The sequence below is a fragment of the Oncorhynchus nerka genome, linkage group LG15, assembly GCF_034236695.1.
Source record: "Oncorhynchus nerka isolate Pitt River linkage group LG15, Oner_Uvic_2.0, whole genome shotgun sequence".
Lineage (NCBI taxonomy): Eukaryota > Metazoa > Chordata > Actinopteri > Salmoniformes > Salmonidae > Oncorhynchus > Oncorhynchus nerka.
The window spans coordinates 30834668-30849966 of NC_088410.1; positions in this window are offsets into that span (position 1 = coordinate 30834668).

Below are 15299 nucleotides of genomic sequence, written 5' to 3' on the forward strand. Positions count from 1 at the left end.
TCCTTCTGTCCGTCTGTCCGTCTCTGTCTGTCTCTGTCTGTGTGGGCGGCAAGTAGCTTAGCGATTAAGAACATTGGGTCAGTAACTGAAAGGTCGCTGATTTGAATACCTGAGCCGATTAGGTTAAAAATCGGTTAATGTGCCCTAGACCAAGGCACTTAACCCTAACTGCTCCTGTAAATCACCCTGAATAGGCAGGCTGCTAAAAAAGAAAGAGCAGGGTTGGCCTGGCTAGCAGCTGACGGTGTGTCTGCCCTGGAATGGGGAGAGAACGAACCCTGAGAGGGGGTTTAATAAACATCAAACAGGTTTATGACACATTCAAATCATAGAAATGTTGTGTTTTATTTTGGAATTTGGTCCAGAATGAAACAGTTTGTGTCATCGACATAGCTGCTGTAGAAGTTGTGGATTCAGAGTGTGACACGAGGAATTCAGTCAATAACAATCCCAATCTAGACCAAAGTCTGATCTAATGCCTGCAAATTAACCAGATAGATATACAACCCCAAATTATCCATCTGATTTATATGTGCAAAAGGATTCCTGGCGAAACCCTTGGCAGCAGGGCGAAAAATGGATCTGAATGTTAATGAAACTATTCAAGATTGTTTTCAGCACAGAACAAAAAAACTTCTAAAACATTTGAATGGGGTCTAAACATCTTGAAGCCTGTCAAATCATAGCATAACTCTGGATGCAAGTGAGTGAGTATGTTTCCCCCTTTACTCCTGCAATACTCTGTAAAAGCTTCCAGCACTGACCTTCTAAATCTATCGATTGCTGGCAAGCAAAGATAGCCACTGGCTAACTGCTTATCTCAATAGACTATGCTCTATTGCTTTCTCTTCCACCTCAAATCCACATCACTCTTCTTCCAAATGAATGTCAGCCATTTTGGAGCTGTGTGTCATCCCAGAGTTGCAATAGCCTCACCGTGTGACTGAAATCAATAGCAATTAAGAATATTCAAATGGCATCTGTTGACACTGGGAGAGACACATCGGTAACGACATGTATTTAAGTATTGTCACCTTGTTTTCCCACAAATCCCACGCTGATTAGGTCCCATGAAATTAAATCATTGAATAATATTGTGAAACATCGCTTATCTTGACAAGGGGTGGATATTGACATTTAGAAGTTAATCAACTGTGACAATCGCAGGGATTATTGCAGATCCTTGATGGAATGGAAAATAGACTTTAAGCAATAATATATTGAACCTAATAGTTTCTTAAACTCAAAGAAACAAAGAAACAAATAATTGTTTGAGACTTCTGACTTAATACTTCACATGTCATCATATGTGACTCCCTACCTGGACTCGGTCTTATGTAGCGACATTTGAATTTCTGTTTTATACATTGGATAAAAGAGCTACAAAATGGTATTTCATGCACTGCATTTGAGGAAACAACGGGTTAGTAATTCTGCTTTGAAAGTTTATCAATTTGTAAACTCACTTTTGAGAAAACCGTCTTTCAATGTTTTGGTACTACAATTGGAGAGCACTTCTTTGTCTATTCCCATTCAGCATTGTTCACACCCTCTTAAGCCTTAAAGACATGGGTGGAGCTAAGGGTTGATCCGAGCGTTCTGTACTAACTTGCCAGCTACTTCCAGACATCTAAGGGAGAGAGAACAGGTCACTGAACATCATTCGCCTTAGCAGAGCTGGTTAGGCTGTTATGTTATCCAGAGTGTTGGTGAGTGCGACTGTGCTGTGGGACATTCAGAGCCTTTCGCGTTCAGAGCGCACACTGGACGCTCTGGCCAATAAGTAGGGTTGATCCGAAAGCTCTGACCTCACAACGACCATCAAGCACCTAAGCTAACTGGCTAGCTACTTCCTGACACAATGAGAGAACAACCCACTCTGACCATTTTACTCACCCTAGCAGAGCTGGTTTGGCTGTTATCATGTTATCCAGAGCGTTGGTGACTAACTGTGCCGCTGGCAACAATTGAATTATGCTTTGTTGCTGACGTTTACTGACACCGGACAAATTCAACCGGTGTTGAGTGTTCAAAAATGAATCAGTTATTCTGTGCTCTGGCACACTGAGACGAGAGTCTTTTGTTAATAAATGTAGCTAGATAGCTAGCTAGGTAAACAATGAATCCTAACGCGTAATGTTAGTTAGCCAGCCAGCAAGCTAACGTTAGCTAGCTAGCTAACAGTACACTTTAAATTGAAATGAAAATACTTTGTCAAAATTAGAAACACATAATAGCTGAAAATGTAGCTAGCTAGACTATCTTAGCCGTGGTCTGAAATCAGAGTAGATAGCCAGAGATAATTTACCAGCTAGTACGCCTATCAACAGTTGCAGTGACATTCCATTGGAATGGATTCTTGCATAGTGAAGTCTTTTGTTAGGACATGTAGCTAGCTAAAAAATGGACCATAATCACAACTAATGACATTAGTACCCTGCATGAATCTGCAGGTAGCTAACTAACCAGGTTCTATGGCTATAACTCGTCAAGCAAATGTGTCTGAGACACGAAGAATAAGATCATACACATAATGTTAGCTAGCGACCCAGCCAGTTAACGTTAGCTAGCTAACAGTACACTTGAAATGAAACCACATTGTCAAAATTAGAAACATGTCATATCTGAAAACTTGCTAGACTATCTTACCCGTGTACATCATGGTTGGACACGTCTCCTGTCTGATGCCATGCATGGTTGCTCTTAGTTTGAAGATGTAATGCAGACTGGTGTTTTCTCCATCTCCTTAGCTATCACACTTGAATTCCACTGATTTCAAAACTCGGTCTTCCAGACAGTGGAAAGCATACACATTACGTTAGCTAGAGAGCCAACCAGCTAACGTTAGCTAGCCAACAGCACACTTTAACTTGACATTAGGTTTACGCAGTTTTACTACGTGATAAAACGTTTTTTAAAGCCGCATTCGACACGATTACCTAAACATACTGACCAGCTCCAATAGGCAGACCAATCCAAACTCATCTCTTGGCATGTCCAGCCCACTCATTATCTCAGCCAATCATGGCTAGCGGGAAGGTTGCTCACTTTTTCTGTGGCTAAACCAACTAGGCTCGTAATTTAACAATTTTATTCGTATTTTCCAGATGACAAACACGTTTGATATTAAGGCACATGAAAGTTCACATGTTTGAGAAGGCATTTTTGCCAAAAAAAAACTCATTTTGATTTAAAAACATTTTTTTTTCATGTTCAAATGGCTCTACTGTCGTGACTATGCCTAGTTTCCTGAATTGGGTCACATATCTTTAATAGTGTATTGGTTTTGCTTTCAGTCAGAAATCGTCAAATGGGTATGCATTTTCAGATGTAGGATCTTAATTGATTACTCTTTTGTTGCTGATAATTTTCCTGTGCCACAGGAAATGCATATTTTTTAATTTTTTTTTTTAACCTTTATTTAACCAGGCAAGTCAGCTAAGAACAAATTCTTATTTTCAATGATGGCCTAGGAACAGTGGGTTAACTGCCTGTTCAGGGGCAGAACGACAGATTTGTACCTTGTCAGCTCTGGGGTTTGAACTTGCAACCTTCCGGTTACTAGACCAACGCTCTAACCACTAGGCTACCCTGCCGCCCCAACTTACATGTCCTGGCAGATGATTAAGATCAATTCACTGAAAACCCGCACTAAATTCTTATAATAACAGTGTTTCACTTTTAATGTAGGTGTATTTTCACCAGCTAATATCCTAACCCCTGATCAATCAACATTATGGACTAAACATTCACATCTTGTTGCTGCAGGATTAATTTTCTGCGACAATTCTACATCTGTATCTGGCTGCGTCAGGTGTGTGTGTGTGTGTGTGTGTGTGTGTGTGTGTGTGTGTGTGTGTGTGTGTGTGTGTGTGTGTGTGTGTGTGTGTGTGTGTGTGTGTGTGTGATTTTGAGGCGTGATGAGCGATCGCAGCTTGATGGCTCCCCATGTAAAGAAAGAGAGACAGGTGGCGCCGGGGAATCTGACAGGTTCACAATGAATAGTATGCAAATTAGGCTAAGGATTATTGTGTTTTACCGGTGTGCTTGAAGAGTTGTTTATGAGTGTGTGTGTGTGTGTGTGTGTGTGTGTTTATGAGCCTGTGACGCAAACACAAGTCAGTAATAAGAGGTGATCAACCATGACGTGCGCAGTGAAGCGTTGTGAATGCTACATAAATCGGTGTCCCCCTCCGTCTCTCCTGCCTCCTCGGGCCCTTCGACAACTCTGTCAGGTGGTAGTGGAGTGATAAAGAGGGGCTCCTGCCTGGCTTCTGAGGAGCCCCTCTCCTCTGTCTCACACACACACACACACACACACACACACACACACACACACACACGAAGAGCCCTGGCCTTCAGCCTTCGAACCCAACACTTACATGTCCTGGCAGTTTGATGACCTCACAGTGAAATTCTACACAGAGTCGATGTGCAAATGGAAATTAATTATAAGATGGGGAAAATACTCAAATGTTAGTCTGTTTTATTTCCAGATTTCAAGAGAGAGAGAGTGCAAGAGAGAAAGAGAGAGAGAGAGAGAGAGAGAGAGAGAGCAAGCAAGACAGCAAGAGAGTGAGTGAGAGAGAGGATCACTCACAGCTCAACACCAGATATATTGTGCCCCTTTCCTTCCCAGTTGAGCTGCTCTGTCTTGCATCCTAGATTTCAGACTTTTCCACAGCCGCCCCAACTCTCCTCCGCACCGCCAGGTTACAGCAGTGGTGTTTTATCTCCACCGCCCCAACTCTCCTCCGCACCGCCAGGTTACAGCAGTGGTGTTTAATCTCCACCGCCCCAACTCTCCTCCGCACCGCCAGGTTACAGCAGTGGTGTTTAATCTCCACCGCCCCAACTCTCCTCCGCACCGCCAGGTTACAGCAGTGGTGTTTTATCTCCACCGCCCCAACTCTCCTCCGCACCGCCAGGTTACAGCAGTGGTGGTGTTTAATCTCCTGCTCTAACACAATATTGTAATTACAGTTCAACAGGGTTTAACGTGACCTTGTAGCTTGATAGCTTGCAGATGAACTGATTCCTCTACAGGGATGCATGTCCCTGGACAGGGAATGATGACCAGGGGGGGCGAGAAAGAGGGGGAAAAGAGGGAAGAAGGATCCAGGGATCCTTTCACAGTTGAGGATTAGAACTAAGAGGGAAGGGAGTCCTTTTCATATATACAGTGCCTTGCGAAAGTATTCGGCCCCCCTTGAACTTTGCGACCTTTTGCCACATTTCAGGCTTCAAACATAAAGATATAAAACTGTATTTTTTTGTGAAGAATCAACAACAAGTGGGACACAATCATGAAGTGGAACGACATTTATTGGATATTTCAAACTTTTTTAACAAATCAAAAACTGAAAAATTGGCCGTGCAAAATTATTCAGCCCCCTTAAGTTAATACTTTGTAGTGCCACCTTTTGCTGCGATTACAGCTTTAAGTCGCTTGGGGTATGGCTCTATCAGTTTTGCACATCGAGAGGCTGACATTTTTTCCCATTCCTCCTTGCAAAACAGCTCGAGCTCAGTGAGGTTGGATGGAAAGCATTTGTGAACAGCAGTTTTCAGTTCTTTCCACAGATTCTCGATTGGATTCAGGTCTAGACTTTGACTTGGCCATTCTAACATCTGGATATGTTTATTTTTGAACCATTCAATTGTAGATTTTGCTTTATGTTTTGGATCATTGTCTTGTTGGAAGACAAATCTCCGTCCCAGTCTCAGGTCTTTTGCAGACTCCATCAGGTTTTCTTCCAGAATGGTCCTGTATTTGGCTCCATCCATCTTCCCATCAATTTTAACCATCTTCCCTGTCCCTGCTGAAGAAAAGCAGGCCCAAACCATGATGCTGCCACCACCATGTTTGACAGTGGGGATGATGTGTTCAGGGTGATGAGCTGTGTTGCTTTTACGCCAAACATAACGTTTTGCATTGTTGCCAAAAAGTACAATTTTGGTTTCATCTGACCAGAGCACCTTCTTCCACATGTTTGGTGTGTCTCCCAGGTGGCTTGTGGCAAACTTTAAACAACACTTTTTATGGATATCTTTAAGAAATGGCTTTCTTCTTGCCACTCTTCCATAAAGGACAGATTTGTGCAATATACGACTGATTGTTGTCCTATGGACAGAGTCTCCCACCTCAGCTGTAGATCTCTGCAGTTCATCCAGAGTGATCATGGGCCTCTTGGCTGCATCTCTGATCAGTCTTCTCCTTGTAAGAGCTGAAAGTTTAGAGGGACGGCCAGGTCTTGGTAGATTTGCAGTGGTCTGATACTCCTTCAATATTATCGCTTGCACAGTGCTCCTTGGGATGTTTAAAGCTTGGAAAATCTTTTTGTATCCAAATCCGGTTTTAAACTTCTTCACAACAGTATCTCGGACCTGCCTGGTGTGTTCCTTGTTCTTCATGATGCTCTCTGCGCTTTTAACGGACCTCTGAGACTATCACAGTGCAGGTGCATTTATACGGAGACTTGATTACACACAGGTGGATTGTATTTATCATCATTAGTCATTTAGCTCAACATTGGATCATTCAGAGATCCTCACTGAACTTCTGGAGAGATTTTGCTGCACTGAAAGTAAAGGGGCTGAATCATTTTGCACGCCCAATTTTTCAGTTTTTGATTTGTTAAAAAAGTTTGAAATATCCAATAAATGTCGTTCCACTTCATGATTGTGTCCCACTTGTTGTTGAATCTTCACAAAAAATACAGTTTTATATCTTTATGTTTGAAGCCTGAAATGTGGCAAAAGGTCGCAAAGTTCAAGGGGGCCGAATACTTTCGCAAGGCACTGTATATATATATATATATATATATATATATATATATATATTTATATACAGTGGGGCAAAAAAGTATTTAGTCAGCCACCAATTGTGCAAGTTCTCCCACTTAAAAAGATGAGAGAGGCCTGTAATTTTCATCATAGGTACGCTTCAACTATGACAAACAAAATGACAAGAAAAAAAATCCAGAAAATCACATTGTAAGATTTTTTGTTTATTTATTTGCAAATTATTGTGGAAAATAAGTATTTGGTCAATAACAAAAGTTTATCTCAATACTTTGTTATATACCCTTTGTTGACAATGACAGAGGTCAAACATTTTCTGTAAGTCTTCACGAGGTTTTCACACACTGTTGCTGGTATTTTGGCCCATTCCTCCATGCAGTTCTCCTCTAGAGCAGTGATGTTTTGGGGCTGTTGATGGGCAACATGGACTTTCAACTCCCTCCAAAGATTTTCTATGGGGTTGAGATCTGGAGACTGGCTAGGCCACTCCAGGACCTTGAAATGCTTCTTACGAACCCACTCCTTCGTTTCCCGGGCGGTGTGTTTGGGATCATTGTCATGCTGAAAGACCCAGCCACGTTTCATCTTCAATGCCCTTGCTGATAGAAGGAGGTTTTCACTCAAAATCTCACGATACATGGCCCCATTCATTCTTTCCTTTACACGGATCAGTCGTCCTGGTCCCTTTGCAGAAAAACAGCCCAAAAGCATGATGTTTCCACCCCCATGCTTCACAGTAGGTATGGTGTTCTTTGGATGCAACTCAGCATTCTTTGTCCTCCAAACACGACGAGTTGAGTTTTCACCAAAAAGTTCTATTTTGGTTTCATCTGACCATATGACATTCTCCCAATCTTCTTCTGGAGCATCCAAATGCTCTCTAGCAAACTTCAGACGGGCCTGAACATGTACTGGCTTAAGCAGGGGGACACGTCTGGCACTGCAGGATTTTAGTCCCCGGCGGCATAGTGTGTTACTGATGGTAGGCTTTGTTACTTTGGTCACAGCTCTCTGCAGGTCATTCACTAGGTCCCTCCGTGTGGTTCTGTGATTTTTGCTCACCGTTCTTGTGATCATTTTGACCCCACAGGGTGAGATCTTGCGTGGAGCCCCAGATCGAGGGAGATTATCAGTGGTCTTGTATGTCTTCCATTTCCTAATAATTGCTCCCACAGTTGATTTCTTCAAACCAAGCTGCTTACCTATTGCAGATTCAGTCTTCCCAGTCTGGTGCAGGTCTACAATTTTGTTTCTGGTGTCCTTTGACAGCTCTTTGGTCTTGGCCACAGTGGAGTTTGGAGTGTGACTGTTTGAGGTTGTGGACAGGTGTCTTTTATACTGATAACAAGTTCAAACAGGTGCCATTAATACAGGTAACGAGTGGAGGATAGAGGAGCCTCTTAAAGAAGAAGTTACAGGTCTGTGCGAGCCAGAAATATTGCTTGTTTGTAGGTGACCAAATACTTATTTTCCACCATAATTTGCAAATAAATTCCCAATTTTTCAGTTTTTGATTTGTTAAAAAAGTTTGAAATATCCAATAAATGTCGTTCCACTACATGATTGTGTCCCACTTGTTGTTGATTCTTCACAAAAAATACAGTTTTATATCTTTATGTTTGAAGCCTGAAATGTGGCAAAAGGTCGCAAAGTTCAAGGGGGCCGAATACTTTCGCAAGGCACTGTATATATATAGGCTGTGTTGCTTAACCTCTTAACTAGTGTGTGTTTTCATGAGGGGTGTGTGTTTGTGTGTGTGTGTGTGTGTGTGAGTGTGTGTTTTTGACTGGCCTCACTCCCCCTATTAGATAGGTAATTCATTAGGACTGATGGATTCAGGGGCCCGCGATAATGATCTCGCTGTGACATCTCATTTATTTATCTCAAGGAGAGACAGAGGTGTTCAGGTGGCTGATACACTGCCTTTACAAAGTGATACAGCCCTACAGACACTCAACCACACACACACACACACACACACACACACACACACACACACACACACACACACCAAAATAAAAAATATTCATACAATGAACATATTCATAACTCTGCAGAATTGTGCGTCCCTAAGAGATCCCATATTCAAGATCACTGACATGATAAATAAGCGTGCAACGTGGGCTAAAAACTAATTTCACCCGAGACAAGTCCCTCATCATCCTCGATAACAACTAGGGTCTTCTCAGCACGTCTCAGCCCCAAGGTTATAACTGGAAGAAATCATTACAGCAAGACGGATCGTCAAACCTACTGGGACCCCCCCCCACACACACACCTCCGTTCCCAATGCCTATCACAGTCCGTTTGTTTATTTCCATTCTAATGGCCAGCACCGAGCTGTCACATCACTACTGCATATCCCAGCTATTCCTACTGCCTCCTCCACACTCTTCCCTATTTCTCTAGTGGTACAATTGGCTTCTCAGCACATTTAAAACACATTAAAATGTGCTTGGCAGCTACCTATTGTTACCCCCCTCTAGCAGTACCTCCGTAGGTCCTTAATGTGATGTATAGCATAGCAGTGGGTAACAGCCGTCACCATCCACCATCCTTTCCTCATGTCTTAGCATGTGTTCCAAATAGCACCCTGTTCCCTATTTAGTCCACTACTTTAGATTAGAGCCCAGACGATGGGTCCATAGGGCTCTGTGCCAAAGTCTGGCACTATCTAGGGTGCCATTTGGGATACAACATCCCTCTCCCCTGCAATATCAAACATTTGAGGCAAAAGTTTCTTCGTTAGATTGTTGTGTGTCCAGCATGGAACAGGAACATGACAAATCAGCAGAAACACCATAGCAGTATCCGTAGCAGTATTCTAAAATACCTGACTCCGTCTCAAATCAAGGAATCCTCAGGTGAGCTGCGATGCGAGTTGCATTAAAATGTTCGATGCTTACATACATTATCATATCACAAACTAAGGTTTTTTTCCTTCTGGCGAAAAAATCCCCCATTAAATCAAAAACCGTGACATCCACTCACGTCCAATCATTCCTATTGAGTTTTCTTAACTCGATCGAACCCCACCTCTCTGATTGTCGAGGCAATTCCAATTAACTGGTCATTCGTGTTTGTTTGCTGTCGGAGGCTGGAGGGAGTTAACGTGCCCTTGGGGTCGTGGCGGAACCGTGCCTTCCTGATCTCCTGATCTGTCCATTGATTATAGAGGTTGATACGATGGGGCCTAGCGGGTGCACCCGGCTTCCTTGTAACGCAGCCTGCTGTTTCCTTTCCCATGTCTTAGTGAGGCTGTGGAGGGAGGTTGGTTAGATCTGTTGGGGTTGTAGACAGGGGGTAATGTTTGTGTGGGGAGGAGGGGAGAGTTAATGTAGGGAAAGGGTTGTGATTGTGAGATGTGTGTGTGTGAGAGAGAGAGAGAGAGAGAGAGAGAGAGAGAGAGAGAGAGAGAGAGAAGCTTGGGCTATAGCGGATGTAGTAAGATCAATTCTGCGAGAAATGAATTAAACCTCAAAACAGAAAATGGGTTAGGTTTGGATGTAACTGATTGTCTCTGGAGAAGGACTGAAAATGTCTCCCTTGTGGGTTGTCATAGCCTGCCTTGTTTGAGTGGTAATTCTAAAGATGTTTCTGGAAGTTATTTGATAGCAAAATAAAATGGCCATCTAGCCAAAGCTGAAATCTTTGTGTGCAAAACCAGCAGCCACCATACTTGACTGGTAGCTTGATCCTGGAAGATGCTTTGTGTGTTGTTTGTGAATGTGTGTGTGTGGCTCAATGGCCCAGGCAGCAGCCAACCACTGCTGTCATCACCTCCCCTTCACTCCTCCCCTCCTCCTCCCCCTCCACCCCATTATCGCCTGGCGCATCAATGCAGCCAGTGTAATTGGAATGATCAAACTCGGTTTTCCAATAATGTGGACACTATCATCATCTCTAATGAAGTGGATAGTGGCTCTGACGGCTCTAGCTGAACCCGCAGATGGGGGATGGGGGGGGATACACCTGGGTCATGTCCCAAATGGCACCCTATTCTCTATTCAAAGTGCACTTCTTTTGACCATGGCCAATAGGGAATACGGTGCCATCTGGGATGCATCCCTGATCAAAATGGTCTAACGCGTTTGTCCTCGTCCACCACCAAGCCTTTCAGATGGCCGGTTTGAGTGTAACCTCTGTGTAACATTGGTGGGAAATGGCGTCACGAACTTTAAAGATGTGTTTGAATACAGGAGGTGTGACATGTTAAACATGGCTTCTTGGCCTGGTACTGGAGAACAAAAAGAAGCCAGTAGGTGAGATGATGGTCTATACTGTACAGTAGAACAAGAGGAGATGGTATGATGGTGGTCTACTGTATTCAGTGTCTATTCATGGTCTGATTGGGTGCAGTGGAGGTGTTCTGGTTAAGCTAGGGGATGCTCTCTCTCTCTCTCTCCGCCTTTATTTTCTCTGTCTCTCTCTCTCTATATATACTCTAGTATCAGTTACTCCTAGGCTTTCCATCCCATCGTGTTTAGCCACACACACAAGTCCATGTGTACCGTCAAATGTCTGAGAGAGCAGCTTGTTAACTGCTTCACTCCAGCGAGCTTCGGCAGTGATGGCGGGGAGGCAGCGGGCCCACTGGCTGCAGACTGCACTGGCTCTAATGGCCATCACAGCCAGAAAGACAGAACCTGGCCAGAGAGAATGGGAGAGGGAGGGATGGAGTCAGAGGGAAGGGAGGGGGGGGGGGGTTGGAGGGGACAATAGAGAGCGAGAGACAGACACAGAGAGATGTTTGCTGTTCATTTTTTATTGTTTATTTCACTTTTGTATATTACTATTATCTTATATGTTTCCCATGCCAATAAAGCCCCTTGTTTGCTCCCCATGTCTTAGTGAGGCTGTGGAGGGAGGTTGGTTAGATCTGTTGGGGTTTTAGACCGGGGGTAATGTTTGTGTGGGGAAAGGGTTGTGAGGTGTGTGTGAGAGAGACAGAGAGACAGAGAGAGACAGGCGTATTCCAGATCTGATCATTGAAAAACAACTCCTAGGCTTCTGCTTGTCCAGCTAACAAAATGTAAGGGAGGGAGAACTCGTAAAGAAGGTGTTGTGTGTGACAGAGAAAGAGACAAGTCAGGATGAGTGGAGAATTGCTGGATATTGCTGCAGTTTGCTGTCGCTGTACTTCTCAGTGGACCTAGTGAGTAGTGTCCTGCCATGTTTCCAGAGTGCTTCAACAGTGCTTCGTAGGGGGTCACACACAGGGCTTCTGGGTTGAAAGAAGACCTATTCCGTTCTTTCTTTCGTTTCTTCAGGGGGCGTGTGGCGTTGTAGTGTGTTTTGGGAAACATTTCACGTCGGTGTGGCATCATCAGTTTATGTTTACACACGGATACCAGAATAATACCTTGGCCCGTCTGCAAATAGGGCGATATAATACAAAACCTGAGGAAATGACATTTAAACAGTGACATTTTAACATGTTTAAAAACGCCTCTAGTTCATGTCGGTGTGTTCAATAAAGTAATCAGCAATGTTTACGTGGATATAAAAAAAGAATACCTTGATCCATCTGCAAATAGGGCAGCACAATGGAAATCTGAGGAAATTACACTGTAGCTGAAAAAGGTTATTTTGCGTTTTTCTCTCAGGAGAGCGTGACATGGGCTTGTTATTCGTCATTCATGAATAGGAAGATAAAGGTTATTTTGAGCAGCGTACTTCACGATCCCCAAAAAAGGTGAGCGAGAGGAGCCTATTTTGCCGGAGTGAAAGGAAACACTAACACTCTAATTGGTTAAGGGTTACTTGAAATAAAGGCATGCGTTCCACATGGCACCCTTTTCCCTACATCGTGCTCTACTTTTGCCTAGGGCCAATTAGTCCACTATGTGGGGCATAGGGTGCCGTTTTGGGATGCAGGGGTCATGTTTCCTTGTGAGTGATAGCTACAATGAAGTGTTCTTATCAAGGAGTTTTGATAACAGTTTGTAAAGTAAGACATTCATACCGTAGAAGTACATTAAACAACATGGCACAAAGTTAATCTCATGGTGTTTGTGAACCAAACTATTAGTTAGAGGGTGGGAGGGTTTCCGGTGTTTGTTTGTTTACTGATGCTGCATGGGATAGAAGGAAAAAACAGACATCAAAACAGCCAGCGCCATCTGTTAACAAAAGGAAAGTCTATGACCTAGTTTTAGAGCGCAGATCGCTCTGACTGCAGGATCTCTCTCTCCCGCTCTCCCTCGACACTCCACTGTGCCGACTGCACCACATGTAACACGCTGGATGTGACATGACTGTTGCAGTTGAGGTCGATTAGGCCGCTTTGTGTGTGTGTGTGTGTGTGTGTGTAGTGCGTTACACAATGTCGTCAACATGGAGCCATTGTATGGAACTAGAAGTGCTGTAGTTTACCACTATCAACTATGCTACCACTTGTGGGTTTAGAACTAACTGTACGTAGAGCGATGCAAAGTGAATAACGTGACAACAGAAGATGAATCGGTTAGAGATTATACTCCATGACAGCAGACAGGGAATCCAATCCCCAAAAAATGACACAGACCACAACATAAAAAGCCTCCAGTTAGGAATAATAGAAAGCCACTGAAAAAAGAAGACAAACCATTTCAGTTCCTATTTTAAGCTGGGGACGGTAATTGGTGATGCACCTGAGCAATTGTTCCTGAATGCTGTTGAAAAGAGGTTTGAAAAAATAAATCCACGAAAATGGAACAACTCCACTGGGGGACAAGCATTATTATTCGCAGAGACCAACAGAAAACTACAATAAACGGTTGGAAGAAAAGGAAAATAGAACGGCCATTAGATTTCGATAAAAACAAAAAATTTAAAGTGAGGACTATTTTCTGTTCCATTTGCTATTATTTCATTTTTCCTAACAGGTTGGAACTGAACAAAGCCTGTTGAGTAAAATGGCCCCAGTGACGATATACAGGACTGGTAATTGGTGGTGGTTTCTACAGTGAATACAGGGATTTCATCTTTGACTAGTTTATCAGATGGCTAGACAAAGTATCTTCCAGGATCAAGCTACCAGTCAAGTATGATGGCTGCTGGTTTTGCACACTGCATACAACGATTTCAGCTTTGGCTAGATTGCCATTTTATTTTGCTATCAAATAACTTCCAGAAACATCTTTAGAATTACCACTCAAACAAGGCAGGCTATGACAACCCACAAGGGAGACATTTTCAGTCCTTCTCCAGAGACAATCAGTTACATCCAAACCTAACCCATTATCTGTTTTGAGGTTTAATTCATTTCTCACAGAATTTATCTTACTACATCCGCTATAGCCCAAGCTTGTCCTCCTCAGTTATCTCTCTCTCTCTCTCCCTCTCTCTCTCTCTCGATTGGTGGATTGAAAAGCATGCAAGCAATTCCTAGGTGCTGACAGCTGTCCTGCTCTTCCGTGGAGCGAGATTCACACTTTGTGTCTAGGGCTGGTGATGAGACAACTGAAGTATGATGCTGATGAGAGTTGTTGACTGCGTCTCAAATGGCATATTGAATAGGCTGTTATTTGGGACACTATCTATTATTATTATCCCAATACCCAGACTAGATGGTATGTTGTTTGTGGCCATTTCTTGACCTCTCACAGTGTTATGTTTTTAAAAAAGGTTCTTGATTGACATTTTCCCTTGTCCTGTTGTCCGCAGTATTGACTTTCTGAGTTGAGGTGCTGCTAGAAATGTCGGTCCTGTATGTTAGAGTTCAGTGTGGTCATATCGAGACGGTATTGTTATTGACGGTTAGGTTGACCTGAGTGGTTTGCACCTTCATGGTTGAGTTTACATTTCCTAAGTTGGAGTGTTTTGTCCAAAGGATAATTTAAGTTGTATTTAATTAACATATATCACCTAAGTTGAAGATGTATTACTGAACTAATTAGTTTTTCTCTACATTGGATGAACGGAAGCTTTATTTTCATCGAGTGACGATAAGCCAACCAAGCAAGGTATTGCTTTATAACCAGGGAGCTATGTCGTCACACAAGCGAATGCACAAATAGAGCTCTAGGGGTGCTGGAGCACCTCCCCCTTTGCCCTCCTATGAAAAAAAAGTGCCCTTTTGATTGGTGTCGGTTTTTTCCCCTTTAAATTGCCTATCCACCTAGATCATTTCTCATTAATCAAAAAGTCCCCTCCCCCGTCCTTCTGCCACAGTGCGTGCGGCAGTGCATTGCTGCGCTCGTCTTCGTCACATGCACGAGCTTCCCACCTGCACCAGGCAGTGATTTTGAAAGGAATACCACCATAGGTTTTTTGACATTTCTAGCATGTGTCGTCTCATGGTCAGGGACACGAAATAGGGCGACTGCAGTTCGCTTCTGTTAGCAGCAGAACAAATTCAAATTGAGTAAAGAATAGTAAGTAGAAATGCATGACTGGAATTAAAGTCGATTCTGAGCGCCTGCCCCAATCAATGGTCTGTGTACGACCCTTCCTCCGTGTATAGTCTGAATTGGTTTCACAAGAGTTGCATAATTCCAAAACAAACAATGATA